Source organism: Solanum verrucosum, unplaced genomic scaffold (assembly GCF_900185275.1).
Source record: "Solanum verrucosum unplaced genomic scaffold, falcon-dt-bn FXZP01000147.1, whole genome shotgun sequence".
NCBI lineage: Eukaryota > Viridiplantae > Streptophyta > Magnoliopsida > Solanales > Solanaceae > Solanum > Solanum verrucosum.
The window spans coordinates 4,270,033-4,288,020 of NW_026020343.1; the positions used below are offsets into that span (position 1 = coordinate 4,270,033).

The following is a 17,988-nucleotide window of genomic DNA, read 5'->3' on the forward strand; positions in this document are numbered from 1 at the left end:
TATCGCTAACTTGTTTTCTTGTACCTGCAGCTATATTTAAACAAACATTATGGGTTTTAAGGAGTTTCCCATCGTCTCCTTTTAGCTCTGGGTTTTTTCCATCTTCCGATCGACGTAGCTCCGCATTTTTATAGTCATGTTGTTGACTAGCTTTAGACTTCAGATTATCTTCATTAGTCTTTAGCTTTTGTATCTCGTTGTCCATACTATCCACTTTTGTACAAAGTATAGAAATAGCTTTGAGTATCTTTTCAATTGTATCTTCTTCCTCAATCTCAGTTTGAGTAGCTTTGTCGTGATAGGTAATCTGCAATAACATTCTTATCAGTTTTTATTACTTCAATTGTAAATGTAAAAAATTTAATATATTTAATACCAATCTCCTTATTTCTTTTGTTGTTACCGAATCTTGTATTTTTCTTGTTAGCCACCATTTTACTTGTGTATTATCTGTTCTTATAATGAATTTTTTATATACAATATATGATTCAAATGATAATAAACACTTATATACTGAATATATTTCTTTTCTATTTATTTCCCATTTTATTTCTGTATTATTAAATGTTCCTGAATAATACCTGCAATGATGTTCTATCGTATTGCCATCATACCTGTATTTTAATATTCCTCCATAATTTTTTCACTCGCATCTGATTCTATTATATAAGTAAATTTTTTGTTTTCATCTGGAAAGTATAGTTTAGGTAAGTTTTACATAATAATTTTACCTTTTGTATTTGTATTTGGTCTTTTTTATCAAATTGATATTCTATATCTTTCTTTAATTTTTGTTGTAATAGTTTTAAATTCTCTGCTAATTTTGGTATGTATTCTCTTACTTGATTTACTAGTCCTAAGAATGATTGTAATTTCTTTTTGTGTCTAGTTGTTCATTTGAGTTAGTTATTTTTTGTACTATATGTGTTTGCATTTTTATTCCATTTTTATCAATTTGTATTCCAAAGAATTCTATTTGATTTTTCATTATATCTGCTTTCTTTTTACTTAGACTTATACCTGAATATTCTATGATGTGTATAAATTTTTCTAATAATCTTATATGTTCATCTTGTGTTTTGGAATATAATAATATATCATCAATGTACACTATACAATTTTCTATTTGTTTAAACTAATTGTCCATAAAGTGTTGATATCTACCTGGTGCGTTTTTATATCCAAATGGTAATACATTTCATTCATAAAATCCTTGTGGTACAGTGAATGTTGTTAGTTTTTTAGATTCTTCTTATAGTTTTAAGTGATAAAATCCTGATTTATAATCAAATTTGCTAAAATAATTATATCCTTGTATTTGTCTTATCTTTAGTATTTTATTTGCTATCGGATAATTATATGTTTTAGTTTTTGCATTTAAGTTTCTATAATCAATAACCATTCCGCTTTTTCCTCTCTTTTGTTCAATATGTTTATCTACGATAAATGCCGGACTTGTGTGCTTACTATTGCTTTTTTGTATATATCCTTTTTCTAGTAATTCATTTATATGTATCTTAAATTCAGTTAAATCATTAAAATTATACTTTAATGGTTTTTGAGTTATTATACTGTTATTATCAATTAGGTCAATTTTTACTTTTGTTTTATGTTTCTCCCATCCTTGTAAAGGATCCTCACTATATAATAATTCTAACTTATCTTGGATTATTTTTACTTTATCTATAGAGAATATAATTAATTCTATTTTAGGGTCTTCTTCTTTTATATTTTCTATTTTTTGTGTAATTTTTTCACTTCCTTTTATCCATTCTGTTGTCTTTCATTTTTTGTTATTTACTCTTTTTGCTCCTAATTTTGGTTTACATGGTGTTGTGAACCACTAGTGTGTTTTTGTTATTATATGTGGGTATAATTTTTCTAAAAATGACATTCCTAATAACATATCTTTTGTAGTTAATTCAAATTTATATATTTCCTCTATAGTTAATATATTATCCCATATTTGTACTTTTATATTTTTTGCCTTATATGTGATCATGCTTCCTTCATTATTAAATCATGTTACTACAATCGGTGTTTTTAATTTTTTCCATTTATCTTCTGGTAAACAATTGTATTACATATATTAGATTATGTCCCGTATCTATCATTGGTGTATAGTATCTGTTGTAATATCCCTCTATTATTATCTTTGCAAGTATGTATATTTTCATACTAAGGTTCTTTTTATTATTACTCTTTTATTTTCATAATTTATTGTTAACTGTTTGTCTTCTAGATTATATGATTTTACTTGTTCTAGCCATTTTATTCCTAAAATGATATTTTCATCTCCTTAATATATTTTAAATTTTATCACTATTGGTACTCCTCCAATGATTATTTCCTTTTCTGTAGTTTCTTCGGTATACATTAATGCTTTTGGTAGTTCGGGGCATGATTGCTCAATAGTTATTATTGCATCTTCCGTCACTAATTCTCTTGTAATATAATTTTCTTCTCGTCCTGTATCTATTAATATTAAATATTTTCGTTGTTCCATTATTCACGTTATGTAGTAATGATGTAGTTTTATTTCTTCTTCCATTGATTTTTGTAGAGTTTTATCTATTCTTCTTGAGGTACTCATTTTTGATGAGATTTGTGGTATTTCACAGTTCATGTTTATTCTTTTTGATGTACTTAATCTTTCTTTTACTATTTCTAAATCTTCTTCTATGTCAATTTCATTATAACTATACTCATTCTTGTCTATGACTGTGACTATTTTTTCAAAAGGATCTTCCATTTTTATTTTATTTATTTTATTTTTTGCTGTTATTTTATGTTTTGTCGCTAAAACATATAAGTTTTTACATCTAGCTGTAAATATTTTACTTCCCAGGGCTAGTTCTATTCCTGACAGTTTCCAATATAATACTAACGATTTATCAAAATTTCTGTCATTTATTGCTACTGAATAATTATCACTTATTATAAATTTAAATTTTTGGTATATGAGGTTACCTTTTACCGCACTTATTATACTTTTTTCTACGAGTTGTATAATTCTGTCATCTACTAAGTATATTCCTATGGTTGTATCTATTCCTTCTCTAAAACATGCTTTTATTAGTATTTCTGTTCCTCCTAAATGTACATATTTAATTGGATTTTTAGCCTTAATATCTTGTATTTCTTTATTTATTATTCGTTTATTTATTATTGGTATTTTGGCCTTTCCTTTAGTGTATTTGCAATCTATGATATATTCTCTTTGACTTACTACATAATATTCTTCTTTTTGTCGTTTAAACCAGTTTCTTATTGTTGGTATTTCGAATATTTTTGCTACGCTTAGGTCTAATTCTTTTCCTTTTATTTGTTCAAATATATTATTATCAAATATTATTTTTTGTTCTGCCGATTCTTCATCTTGATATTTTTCTTTAGTTATTATTTGTATATCTTTTTCAGTCATTGATATCGTATTCATTATCTGATTCTATTACTGGATTATTTTCCATTTCATTTTCCGATAATTCATATATACTATCATTGCTTTCTAATTCATAATCTACGTACTCTATTTGTGTATATTTTCAATCATCTATTATTATTTCTGATATTTGTTTTTTCTTTGGATTTTTAGGTAATTTACAATCTCTAGCTATATATCATAATTTTCCAGAATTATAACAAGTACATTCCGTTAGTTTTCTTTTTGGTCTATATGGCCTTTTGGTTTTGTAGTTTTTTACATAGTATTTTCTTCTTGGTTTTTTATATTTATATTTTGATCTGTATTTTTTATTATATTTCTTTCTATTTTTATAATACCTATCCGTACAACCAAATTAAGGTGCTATTTTATTTTTGCAACATGCCAAGTTTTTTACTAATATTTTTTCCATCTTTATTTCTTCTTTATGTTTTTCACATTGTTCCATAAACCATCGTTGCAAGAATTTCATTCTAGCTCCTAAGGTGTCTGTTAATTCTGATTCATTCTAACTTTTTATTATTTTTTAATTAAAAGGTTCTGGTAATTTTGTAAAATATAATTTTCTTATTTCTTTACTTTCTTCTGTGCTATATGTTCCTTTATAATAGTATTCTCTAAATGCACATGTATATTCATATATGTAACACATATTACATATTGCTAATTTTGTCATTAGATTCCGATTTATGATTTTTTCTTTATTTTGTTCTTCTACCTCTGTTGTCATACTACTAAATTCATTTCTTATAGTTATTTCGTATTTACATAGTATTAGATGTAGTAGCTATTCCTCCATCGAATTTTTTATTACTTCTTAAAGTTGTTAAGCTTTCACTTGTTAAATTTTGTAGCCATAATTTTACTATTCCTATAAGTGTTCTTTCTATGTATCCTGGTGCTTTTGTTATTACTATCTTGTTATCTATTAATTGTTTTGATATGTATCCCATCCATAATTGGATTGTTTTATTTATATCTGCTACACAGTCTAAATCTAAAAAATCATGTCGTTCAGTTATTGGTTTAGGTGTCCAGTTTTTATTTAATCTTTTATCCCATATAATTTTTTCTCTATCATATTATTAGTAGTTTTTATTATAATATTTTGGATTAAAATTTTTTGGGTTTTTTACTCCTGATGTGCTAGGTTTTTCGTCCATGTCTACGTCTTCTGTATTTACTTCTAAATTTTTCGTATTATCTATGTTTGCTAAAAGTTTCGTATATGTTTCGCTTGTTTCCGAATGTTGTTCTAGATCATCGTCATTTATTTCATCAACTCTTGTTTCGGATAGATTATCTTGGCTATTTTCTTCTTTTTCTTCTAATTCATCTTGTAATTGCAATTTTTCTTTAAATTTAATTATCTCATTTGCTAATTTCGTTTTTTGTTCTTTTTCTTTTTGTTTAATTTCATACATTTATTTTAATATTGCTAGCTCTTTTTCTAGCTCTATTATTTTAGTATTTTTTACTTCTTCTAATTGTTGTACTTCCTGTTTTGCTTGTCGTTTTATTTTTTCAATTTCCGTTTTTCTATCTATTTCTTCATTTTCTTTTGTTATTCTTATCATAGCAATTAAACTATCTTCTAATTTTACCGTTTCTTTTTCTAACATTAAACTTAGATTGTCACCTATTTTCTTATACCTTCTTCCTAGATTGGTAAATATTATCTTTATTTTTAATACGTCATAGTTTTCGTATGTTTTTTCATCTATTGCATATTCTTCTTTATTCATTTATAAATTATGTTGTAGTTTATATTCTAAGTGATTTATTTGTATTTCTAGATATAAAATAGTCTTTCTTTGTGCTATTATAGATTTTTTACAAATTTCTGCGAATATGTTATTATTAAGTCTATTCTGCGTATGTTCTAATTCTTGCCGTTTTGCTATAATTATTTCAGTAAGTTTTTCTTTATATTCATTATTCTCGCTATTCATTGTATCTTTAAATATTGAATATATTTATATTCTATTTTAGATATATTATTTATTAATTGATCTAATTTTTCGTTATCAGTTTTTGTGATATTAAGTTGTTTATATTCCGAATATAATTTGTTTAATTTTCTTCTTATTTTTCTTAATTTTCTACTAGTATGTTTCTTACCATGTTTCTTATTATCCATAGCTCAGATACCATTTTTCGCATTTTTCGGTGCGGAACTGGTAGTTAAGGAATTCATGGAAGTGTCTCACTTTAAAATTTTACAAAATATCAAAGGTGACTATATATATTTTTTAAATTTTGTTCCTCAACAATTATATTAATTTTCTTACTTCCCTACCTTAATTTGATAATTAATGTCATTTATATCATTCCTTAAATCACATTTTCTTAATTTTTTACTTTCTTTTATTTGTTATTACAAGAAATTAGCTATTATAACTTTGTAAAACATATATTTATATATATTAACATAATTTGGTTTTATTTTTTATTAAAAAATTAGATCATCTCTTATGATAAAGATCTATACAACTATACACACATTAAATAATAAAGTTAAAAATAGAAAATAATGAAACTCTTCTTACTTAAGATATTTATTTAATCTCATAATTTTTTTTTTGATATTTTCTGTTATATATATTTTTTTAAAATGTAATTGCTCAAAAATTTGTCTTGGAAGTTTATCTATTGTGCATTTTTTTTTTCAAATTTTAAATCATTTCATCATTAATTCTATTAATTATTTTTATTTTTCCTTAACCTCATCATTAATGTTATTTATATTATTTCCTTAAATCACTTTTTTTCCTTTCTTTGTTCTTTTTTACTATCTTTTATTTATTATTTTAAAATTTTAGTTATTGGTATATAGGTTTTTGAGTATTATTTTGCACTTCTATAAAATAAAATTTTGAATTATGCCCAATTTAAAGAAAATAATTTATTAGATGAATTCATTTTTTTAAGTGCAAAATAAGTTCTATTTTCTCTTCTTAGACTACTTTAGGTCAAGAATTTTAGTCCTTTATTAAAAAAAATGAAATTATAAATGTGAAATTATTAGAAGTAGAATTTTCAATAAATTATCATGGGAGCTATCATAAATCATGTATTCACAATTTCTTTATCTACCTGAAATTGATTAAAATTCGTGAATACTTATATATTGTCTATTTTCTTCTTCGATTGATTTTTAAATAAAAGTTAATTACTTTCATGAATGAATGATATCGTGTTTGAATTAAAGTTAATTGGGAGTGGATATGATATTGTATTAAAATCTTAATTTGGTAATTAAATTTTTAAAAATGTTATAACATTGTCATGTCAATTTATTTAATTTTTTTTAAAATTGATCGTTTTATCTGATGTCAACTTAATGTGAAGATACTATTTTTTTTCTTAATTATTTTACTTAAGAGGAAACACAATTCTCTGCTCTAATCAAAACATAATTTGTCTTTTTATTTCTACTTAATTCATAAAAAGTTCATTTAAAATTACTGTTATATCGCGCGAAGCGCAGACAAATTTTCTAGTTAGTATTATAATATTAAAAATGTCAAGAGTAAATTAACTCAGTAATGAGTCAATATGCATGCTTACCTATGTACTGTCCAAAAACTTATCAAAAATCTAAATTGGATCATTAACTTTATCAAATAATTATTTAATATAATATGATTATCATTATTTCTGGCAGAAATCTTTCCAAACAACAATAACTTTTCTAAAAAAATAATTATACTGCCTATCCGAGCAATTACTATGTCGAGGTTTACCTGAAGCACCAAAAGCTTTTCTGGCGGCGCGCATTCTGCCTTTCTGTCTCTCTCGTAAAATCTTCTCTCTCTCAATTGAGGAATTAAAGGTGAAACCTACTAAATTATTATAACATATATGGGCTAAGGGGTATAGGGTCTTGAATGATTTTTTTTATTTGGCCCATTATTATCAATTAACTCAATTTAATAATTTTAGTTATCGAATATCTGCAAAATTTCCACACCAACTTCACCGACTTATCAGAAATGACTCGAGAGGACTATCAAGAGGGGCAAAGCGATAATTTTATAAAAATTCCCAAAAATGAACTTCTGGATCATTACATTATTCAACCCTAAAAATCATGTTCATCCTCGAACATAAGGAAGAAGAAGGAAGAATAATCAGTGTTACCAAAAGTCTAAGTTATGACCTACCAGTCGGTGTTTATCTCTCTATGTGAGCTCCTCTTTAAAATCATTTCATCAAGAACAACTACTAAGAACTGATCTTTTGAATCAAAATTTGATATATCTACAAATCAGAAGTGATTATTAAGCCACAAACTAACTCATGAACAAAATCTAAACAGAAACCCATTAGACCTTAACACAACCATCATGACAAATCTTTTCTCACATAACCAAGATAACATTTTGAATCGATACTGGCTACAACTAGAAGTGAACTTGAACCAACCACCACACACTCATAATGCACAAACCATCATAGATCTTATCAAGATTTCCTTTTCACAACACAATTTTTTCACAAGCTTAAGTTATAAAAATCCGATCTTTAGACATCGAGTACTTATCAAAGGAGAATCAAACTTATCTAACCCAAAGCATATAGAACCTCTAACAACACTATAAAAAATGCTAGATCCATAGTTGTGACTATAGACAAACCTTAATAGTAAAACTATACCCAATGATCCTCATTTTCAATCACACCTAGTCGGAACGTGACCTCGACGATGAGATGAATAATTGTACAACTATAACCATTCATGGTGGCTCTCCCATAAGTTCTCATCAACAAGGTTGTATAAAGCTAATGGAAAACTTTAACTGCCCCAAGGCAACACAATCTACCATATCTGAAATGTCCAAGTCTATCCAATCATCCTACCCTACCAAGAGGACGTCACTGGATCGGTACACCCGATCCACCACTAGGAATTCACTCAAAGATGTGGAAACACGCGTGACATAGGCACAAAATTCTAAATATCTTGAACTCTTCAATACGCCAAACTCTTGTTCCTTTGGTTGACTCACTTACTAATATTATCCTTTGACCAACCACCATTGACATTTTACCTTATACTTTAAGCCAAAACTGTAACACCCCGTATCCTAGATAGACCAAAATGTAGATTTTGAGAAGTTGCAGGTGCAACCCACGGTTGCCATCCATGGACCGTAGGTCAGACCACGGCCCATGCTGGTGGTCCGTGGTTCACCACTGCAACCTCTCCCCAAACCCAGCTCAGAAAATCGACTAAGTCTTGACCCACGGACAGACCCACGGTTCGTAGGTCAGACCACGGTCTGTGGTCTGTGTCCTTGGATCGAGGCCCCCTTTATCCAGCCTTTGATGCAAACGATGGCTGACCATCACGGACCGTCATTCGATCCACGGCCCATAGGTCCCGTCTGTCGATCACTCCGGCAGCAGTTAAGTCAGGGGTCTTTTGGTCTTTTCCTATTTCGTTGGACCCCTAAGCTACGTCGTTTAGACCCTAAATCATGAGGTTTTAGTTAGTTTAAGCGCGCATAGAAACATATCTAGAATTTATCCTTCTTTGGCTCTAGTTATTAGCTAGGATTTTCAGAAACAGTTTATCATCGAGCAACTTCGATTATGCAGAAAAATGGAAACAAAGACTTGAATGAATATAGCAATATTCTTGTGCTAATGCAAAAGCTTTCAGTCAGATGATTGAAAGATTTTAGACCCTAAATTGTTACCAAATTAGTTGTCTTAACTTAATACATCTCTGTTCAATTTAGAAATCACATTCCTTTATTCAAACATGTCCTAATACTCTGTACTTTTATTTTCTATAGATATCTTATTTATTGTACTCTATTGTATGAAATCCATCAACAATTAAGGGGAAATCTTGTACAATTGAGGGTGTGCCAAAATGGGGTCCTTAATTAGGTTATGTTAGGTCCTTATTTCCAAGCATTTTTTGTGAGTATATCAACTTATTTCTCACATTAAGCTTATTTCTAGGTTGACAAAGAACATCAAAACTAGCTAAACTATTATACAAACTTAAAAGAACACTATAATAATAGGGAATGAAAACACAAGTGCAAAAAAAGGAATTGCGCAGACTAAATTGGGCACTTCTATAATTCCAATTTCATAATTATGTCTTCAACTATTACAATTATATGAAAGAGTAATACTAAACCAAAGACTATGATATTATGTTGTTTCTGGTCCTAAATTATTGGACCTTTCCACTAAGAGCCAGCTTGAGAAAGCAATTTGAACACTAAACAGGAAAATCTAGGATCCCAATAAAGCCCAATTTCGTCACCATCACCCAATCTGCGATCTTTGAACAATTCAATGCACCAAAGAGCAAAATCATCACTGTACACCTTCCTGAGCCAAACACTTCCACCTTCTTACTTCTTAGAGACAGTCCCCTCAGTTACATCCCACATGTCAACACACACTACAACCGTTCTCCAAAGTTTTGACCATGTCCAATGTCCAGTATCGAAGGATGTACTCAAACATCTCAAAAAATGGAATCATTAGCATTCCAACAACGATCTCGTCATGGGTAATCTTTTTCTTGATCTGCCATGGGTTTTGCAGATCTTTATTTAGGGCAGGGTATAAGTCCCTTATCTCCACTAGTTCTCGAGTCACAACATGTGGAGTGTTGTTAACTTAGCAAGCTTCTTCTTCAACTTTTGATGGAAAGAAATTGTAAAAAAAGGTCTTTTTCATGCTAAGCAAAGGCCTTTGATCAGCCATCGAAGAAACCAAGGAAGGATACAATTTTCAAGAAAATAAAATGTTGAAAAAGAGAGAGGCAGTAACACCTTATAAAGACACAAATTAGGTTTTCTATTCCAACTTTGAGCGAGAATCAGAGAAAAATATTACTATTTTTAAATTTTAAACTTATTTAAGAGAAGAGTTATAAAAAAGGAAAAATGTGTCATTTTGGCATTTAAATTCAGGATAATAATTCCAAGATTGTTATGTTATGTGAAGTGTGGAAAAATATGAGTTTAACTAATATTCATCGACGGTGTAGAATTTTATACACGTTCAAGTAACTAAATGGGAAAATCCAACTTTTGGTCCCGATTCTTGAATCATTTGCATAAGTATCAATGAATCTTTTCTTGCAAATACAAATGCAGAAAAACAGACAGATATTTGAGAATCCACATATTCCAATCATAGGACTAATTCGTTAATCACGAACCTTAGAAAATATTTTGAAAATTAACTTTGATCAATTTCACGATGGATAGAGAATAGTCATTAGTACTCAACTTCCTAAATGGATTCCACAACTTCCAAAAGTAAGTTCTTCCTGGGTAATCTCTTTCCTAATTTGCCTCGCGGTATTCAGATCGAATATCAGGGGAGGACCTATCTGTATTAGCTCTTGAGTCTTTACTCGTGATATGTTGTTAACTTTGCAGACTTCTTCTTCAACATTTGATGGCATGAAACTAGGGAGAGTATACATTTGTGGGTCATTATCTTGATAAATGACTATTTATGCCATTTTTTCTTATTTATTTGAGTTATTTAGCAAATAGATTACCATTTACATTTTGTCCTTATGTGAAGTTTGCCCAAAATATAACCCTTGAGAAATTATCCTCCTGGATAATATTAGATTGTCTATACTGTCTGCTCATATATTTATCAACCTTAGATACACAATAATATGCTATTGTATGATGTTTGTAATAACTTACATAATTTTAGATCGTAGTCAGACATTTCTCATACGATTATCAGCTTGATCGAAAGGGATTATTAGACTGTTTCTGAAAGGTACGTAAAACATGTAAGAGATTTTTTAGAAAGGTCATTTATTAAAAAGAAAAAGCTCAAATATGCCATCGAACTTCACAAAATTTCACAAGTTGTCCCCCGAATATAGTGGTCTTGATTTTTTGTCCCCCATAAGAAAGTCTTTTAAGCAATGTCATTCTTTGTTAACAGGATCCTGGGAAAGGCCCGACGCCAAGGGGTGTGATATAAATAGCCTACCCTAGTGCAAACATTAGTGACTTCTTCCATGGCTCAAACCGGTGACATATAGGTCACAAATAGATAACTTTATTTTGGTTCAAGGATCTCCTCCCGATATAGCAATATAAATGTAAATCAAGTAATGGTTTCACATAATATGAAATATTAAATAAACGTAAAAGTACCGATGACAGATAGACTCGTAATACGAAAATATTAAATAATATGACAATACACGTGACAAATAGACTTGTAATATGAAAACATTAAATAATGTGACAATGCACGTAACGAAATCATATTATACTAAAAGTGGGTGATAACATATATATGATTAATATGTAAAAAAAAATGAAAATGAGTATGGTTAATTTATTGGTTAACCTTTGAATAAAATAATTTTATTGCAAGTTAAATTTTTCCTTTAACATATTTCTTCCAATCATGTATTTAATTTACTCTAATAATAAGAATGATATTTGTTAATAACATGCAAAACTTCTCACATTTCTAATGAATATAGACAATTAATTAAAGAAAAATTAATAGTTATGTAATTTAATGAAACTCTATTAAATATTAAATAATTGCTAAATGTTGTCAAACATTTTGTTTTCCACCATTTAGTACGCCCTCCGTCCAACGATAGATGTTCACTATACTAAAAATAGTTGTCCAACAATACTTGTCCAACTTAGAAAATCAAGAGATAATTTACCTTTTGCGTCTATTTTACCCTTTCTATTAAATACTATTTATCATCTACACATTTTCCAATGCATTAAATTTAATAAAGTCTAAGGGTATAATAGTAATATTACCCTTATTATTTATTTTTTCTTAAGGGGTGTGTCAAGTTAATAGTGGACAACTTTTTTGGACAGAGGGAGTGATAATTAACACTAATGATGAATTTATATGGAATTTTGCTCATTGAACATCTTATATAAATTATTATCAAGAATGTGTCATGTTTTCACCATTGGATGACAAAAATTCAATAGGAATGTAACAACTTATCCTCATCTCGCGGTTCTATTTTTATTTTCTTTGTTCAGTTTTTCCTCAAATCGTTAACTAATATGGTGAAGTTTTTTCATATTCTATGTAAATTTTATGAGATCACATTTTGTTTTTTGTTATGAGGAACAAAAAACTATAGAGTTTATTATAGTGCATTTTAATGAAGCAGTGAAATCAGACACGGGGTTGTTCTTCAAGTTTTTTGTTGAATCATGAATTAGTCAAATTCCATTATGTTCTATATTACAATCTTTTATTTTATGGTAATTATTTCCTATCATATAGTGTACCAAATTTATCATTTACAATATGTTTAGATTAAGTTTTTGGGATAAACATGCAAAGCATGTTCCTAGAACTAGTAGACTCATAATATGAAAACATTAAATAGTGTGACAATACACATGACAAATAGACTCTTGCACCTACTATGAATTACCCTGGTGTTCCTTCAAAGTTGCTCAGGCATTCAGGCTTATTCAACTTAAATATCTTCTTATTTTATTCTTTATCTAAGGTAATTTACCCGCGCTTCATGCAGACATAAATAATCTTTCTAAGCTTTTGAACAACCTTTCCAATAATCGACTGTTATAACAAATAAAAAAGTAAATTTTAGTAGGTTTTAAGAACATTTCAATAGAACTTAAATGATTTGACATTATCACATATCTCAAGAATTTTAAATATATAATAAATGATTAAAACTATCTTTATATCTAATTATTTTTATCTTTTACATAATTTTTCATAATATATGTTTGATGATATAATTGTCTTGTTAAAACTGAGTGATGTCTTTATGTAGCGATTAAACATATATTTTTTCTATTTTTTTTGTACATGAAAAATATATAACTGATAATTCTATGGTTAGAATAACTCCTTGTTAAAAACAAATTATATAAAAGTTTTCGATAATCAATATTAGTTATAAATAAGTTAAGACCGTTAAAAATGTACACCACAACAACATAAATAAATATTTTTTGAGACAATCTACTTGTCTGAGGTCAAACGTTCACCACATTTTGTTATTGTCTGGCAAAGTGAAAAGCCGAATTGATCCGCTACTTTGTTACTCTAACAAAATTTATAGAAGGAGAAAAAATAAATTTGAAACAACAGCAAAATAATATTGTTGACACTTTTAGAAATTCATTCTTCATTAAACTGCTGCTCTGAAGGCCCTTCTAGATGATTCATTAATGCAACTTTACGACTTTTTCAGAAATATGTATGTATAGTTGTTGCATTATAAAAGTACAAGTAGATCAAAATGTTAAATTCTAGACTCATATTAAAGAAATATTCTCGAACATTAAAAAATTAAAAATCAGTCTAACCTAGATAACTCAAATGCTCAACAATGACTTGGGACATAAAGGACAACAAATCTATGTTAATAGACATATGTTTTGTAGCTTAAGATATTACTTTTATTTAGAGCAGGTTTTGTTTCATATTCTTCAAATTAAGCTTGCTGAAAATAGTCATAACTCACACCAAAAATATTTAGTAGAGCTGAATGAGAAGGAAAAAAAGAAAATATTAAAGGACGAAAGCTTTGTCCAAGTGAGATCATATATATACCAAACGAAAAATAATCAATACAATTTTAAGCAGACAACAAAATAGCGAGAAAAAACATACATTAAAGGGAATAAATTATGAGATAACCAATGATAATAACAAATCATTCTAACCAGAAAAGTCCTCATTTTAAAAATAACATACCTCAGAAAATTGACTAACACTTCAATCAACTTTCAATCCTTAAAGTATTCATAATATCCAGTGATAAAATTTAGTAAAAATAGATAACAACATAAAACAAAAAAATATGGGCATGCAAAGTTATTAACTCTCAGAGGATTTTCTAAAGAACATAAAATCTCATCCTTGTATGTAAAGAAATGACGTTGTTGATGAACAAATGAGAAAACTTGCTTGAATACTCATTTAACGTTTGTTATTTAATATGTACTAACAAATACTTATAACAATAAAATTGCGGAAACATAAACAACAAAATTTAAAGCATGTTCTCAAAAATAAAAACTAATAATATAAGTATAAATTAATGATGTAAAAACATATCAGGATCTATAGCAATAGAATGAAACAAAATGGAAAAAATCGAGTCCACTTAATGCACAATGTCTCCTTAAGGAAATTATTCCCCTCTAGTACCCGAGATTTAAAGGAAGTGTATTGATACAAAAAAAAATAGTGTGAGTCATTCAACAGGAGCAAAGCACACAATTATTTAATTGTCCAGAAGAAGAAGAAGAAGTTCAAATTTTTTGTTGTTTTAAAATGAGAGGAAATTCCTTATTTATAGACAACAAAAGGTAGTATGAAAAAAATGCTTATTGTGTCTTATCGGAAAGGTCACAACCTTTCATAAAAGTGGTAACTTTTCATAAGAGGCGCAACTCTTCATAAAAGTCGCAACTCTTCATAAAAGTCACAACTTTTCATGAAAGGGGAAGGCTAGTTTTGGAAATAAAATAAATTAAAAGGGAATCATGGTTTGTGGTGGCGCCACGTAGGCAGGTCTAGGGTTCTCTTATATTTATATATATATATATATATATATATATGATTATTTTATTTTGCAATGAAAAAGAGGACCAACAGAGGTAAACAAAAGATTGAAATGGAATTGATTGAATTCAAAGAAGTGTGCGTTGCTACTTTCTCGCAAATGAAAAACACCCTGTTGTTCAAGTGTAAAACACAGAGACAATGGACCAATTTCCTTGTTGTATTATTGAAAGAATAACGGTTATTTGTAGGTGTACAAGTAAATATATGTAAGGAAATTTTTTTAAAAAAATCCCTAATATTTCAACATATTCTCTACCTATGATAGTGCAATGTATAATATATGTAGACTTGTCTATGTGCATTCTGCAACACTCCCCCCTGGAGTTAGAGCATATATATTAATAATGCTCAACTTGTTAAAAAGATATTCCACATGATTTTTACTTAAAGCCTTCGTAAATATTATACCCAATTTCTCCCCAGTTTTCACATATCAAGTGAAAAATGTGTTCTCTTAAATTTTCTCATGGATAAAGTTACAGTCAACTTCTATTTGTTTTGTCTGTTGATGGTACACTGGACTTGAGGCAATATGCAGAGCAACCTGATTATCACACCAAAGTTTTGCTGTAGAAGAAGGCTCCAAACCAATCTCAGTTAAAAGGTGATGCATCCATAGTATTTAACAGATGGATTGAGCCATAGCTCTATACTCGAATTTTGTACTAGATCGAGATACAACATTTTGTTTCTTACTCTTCCAAGATATCAAATTTCCACCAACAAATATACAAATAGCTAGTAGTAGATCTTCTATCATTCTTGATCCAGTTCAATCAACATCGACTGCTCATAAATTTCTCAACCTTAGATACAACATAATAGGCTAATGTCTCATGTCAGTAAGAACTTACATAATTTTAGATCATAGTCGGACATTTTCTCATAAGATTATCAGCTTGCTCAAAAGGGCACATATCAACTTTACTACTGAAATAGTAAATAATGGAACAAGTATTGATGTTTCAGACTAGATACATTGATATTACAACAAGAAATCACTAGGATACTTCCTACACCATAAATAATACCCTAAGAAATGAAAGAATATAAGTTATATAATACATAACCTATGATTAACTAGATCACAACCTTTCTAGACATTCAGAAAATTACACAAGGTACAAATTTCCTCTTTCAGCCCATTCAAAAATATGCCAGATAACAGCCCATCAGACACCTCCTGCTTAGATGCTGACACCTTTTCAAATTCTTCACAAAACGCGGTTACTGTTGTAACCTGGTTCAGCCCCATTAAAACAACATGCTGATTGATCTTCTGAGAATGATGAAATCGGTTTAACAACTCCCTTTGAAGTTTTCCCAGGTTAACATTGGTTGCCTAGACCTATAATAATAGCAATTTAAGGCATTTCCTTCCAAACAAACACCTACTGCATGTAATCATTCCGCTTCAGAAATTTCATTTACTCCAAAATGTCGTTCCACATTGAAAATCCATCCTAAAAGATCATCTCCTTCGAAAACTGGTAGTTGTGGTTTCCAAAATTTCTTCCCATTTTTTTCTCCAGCCAAGCTGACATCGCTTCTCTCTTCTTAGTTTCCGATAGTTTTCGATGAATCTAGTTTGAGAAAGGGATGATTCTCCCATCATGGTTCCCCATGTGATTCAATTCTCGCAAGAGACTCTCTTATTTCTTGAAACCACCCTTCCAGTTTTTTGACATCTTCTCTTACCCCTGTCAAATTAGACTCCACTTGTTCTACTCGTCTTTCCAATCTATTCACCATCTCGGAAAGTTGCTCCTTTAATACCAAATTGATTGACTTTATTGCTGAAATAGTAAATAAAGGAATAGATATTGATGTTTCACACCAGATACATTGATATTACACAAGAAATCAAAATACAATCACTAGGACACTGCCAATACCACAAATTTCATCCAAAGACATGAATGAATTTTAGTTATATAATACATAATCTACGATTAACTAGATCACAACCTTTCTAGACATTTGAGAGGCTAGAGCTCTCCCAAATTCCCTTTTCCTTTTCCTGAACACCCTCTTTTAACTGCCTTGCCCCTTCTCTACATAAACAACCAGACAGTTATTAAGTCTTCTAATTGTTTATTTTGGTCTTTGAGAATAAGCTTTTATAACTTGCGGCACATCAATACATAATCGTTATGAGATTTTTTTAAATAAGGTCATTTATTAAAGGAAAAAGGCTCAAAAATGCTATCGAACTTCAGAAAATTACACAATGTGTACCCTTAATGTAATGCTATTGATTTTTTGTGCCTCGTTAGAAAAGTCTTTAATGAATGACAAATTGTTCTTTATTATGGCACGTGTTGGAACACTTACCAGGAAGGTATCCATTCTTTTTTGCAACTTAGAGGAGAAATCAATCAACGGAGAAAACTAGTGAAACAAAGTTTGTAACACTAGACTTGCTGAAAAACTCTGGTGGTGAATAACATATCAAACAGTGTACTATCACCTAGTATTTGGAGACTTGCTAAGCTACTACATATGAGAATTGATGATTATTCTGTATTTGAACTAACTGGGTTATAAGAGGACACAACGTTAGAGAATTTGAGAAAACTATATCAGCTCAACCTTTTCTATTTGGAAGACCCAGAGGAATCTTTTCCCATGCACAAGGAATAAGTATTGTGGAGATCCCAAATAATTTTGCTTCATTAAAGTCAATCACACAGTACGGAAGACATCAACTTAAAGATTCAGCCGTGATGATTAAGGAATATGTTGCAGATATGATGCGAGAAGACAAGCTTGGGGTAATCTTCTACATGTGAGTTTGTGCGTGAAATGGGGTCTTTATTTCCAGGCATCTGTTGTGATTATATCAACTTCGGCAGAATGACCATTTAAACTTTGCCTTTTATGACAACTTTATATCTACTCACAATCTCCATTGAATCTGCTTG

At 29.2% G+C, this 17,988-nt stretch overlaps 1 protein-coding gene and 1 pseudogene across 1 annotated transcript in view; both read right to left on the reverse strand.

Annotated features, from left to right (window-relative positions):
• The window catches only part of LOC125837375 (probable protein phosphatase 2C 10), a 1,808,044-nt gene that overhangs the window by 1,705,434 nt on the left and 84,622 nt on the right, over positions 1-17,988 (reverse strand). The gene's annotated exons all lie outside the window — the stretch shown is intronic.
• LOC125837423 (uncharacterized) lies at positions 9,658-10,183 on the reverse strand (annotated as a pseudogene).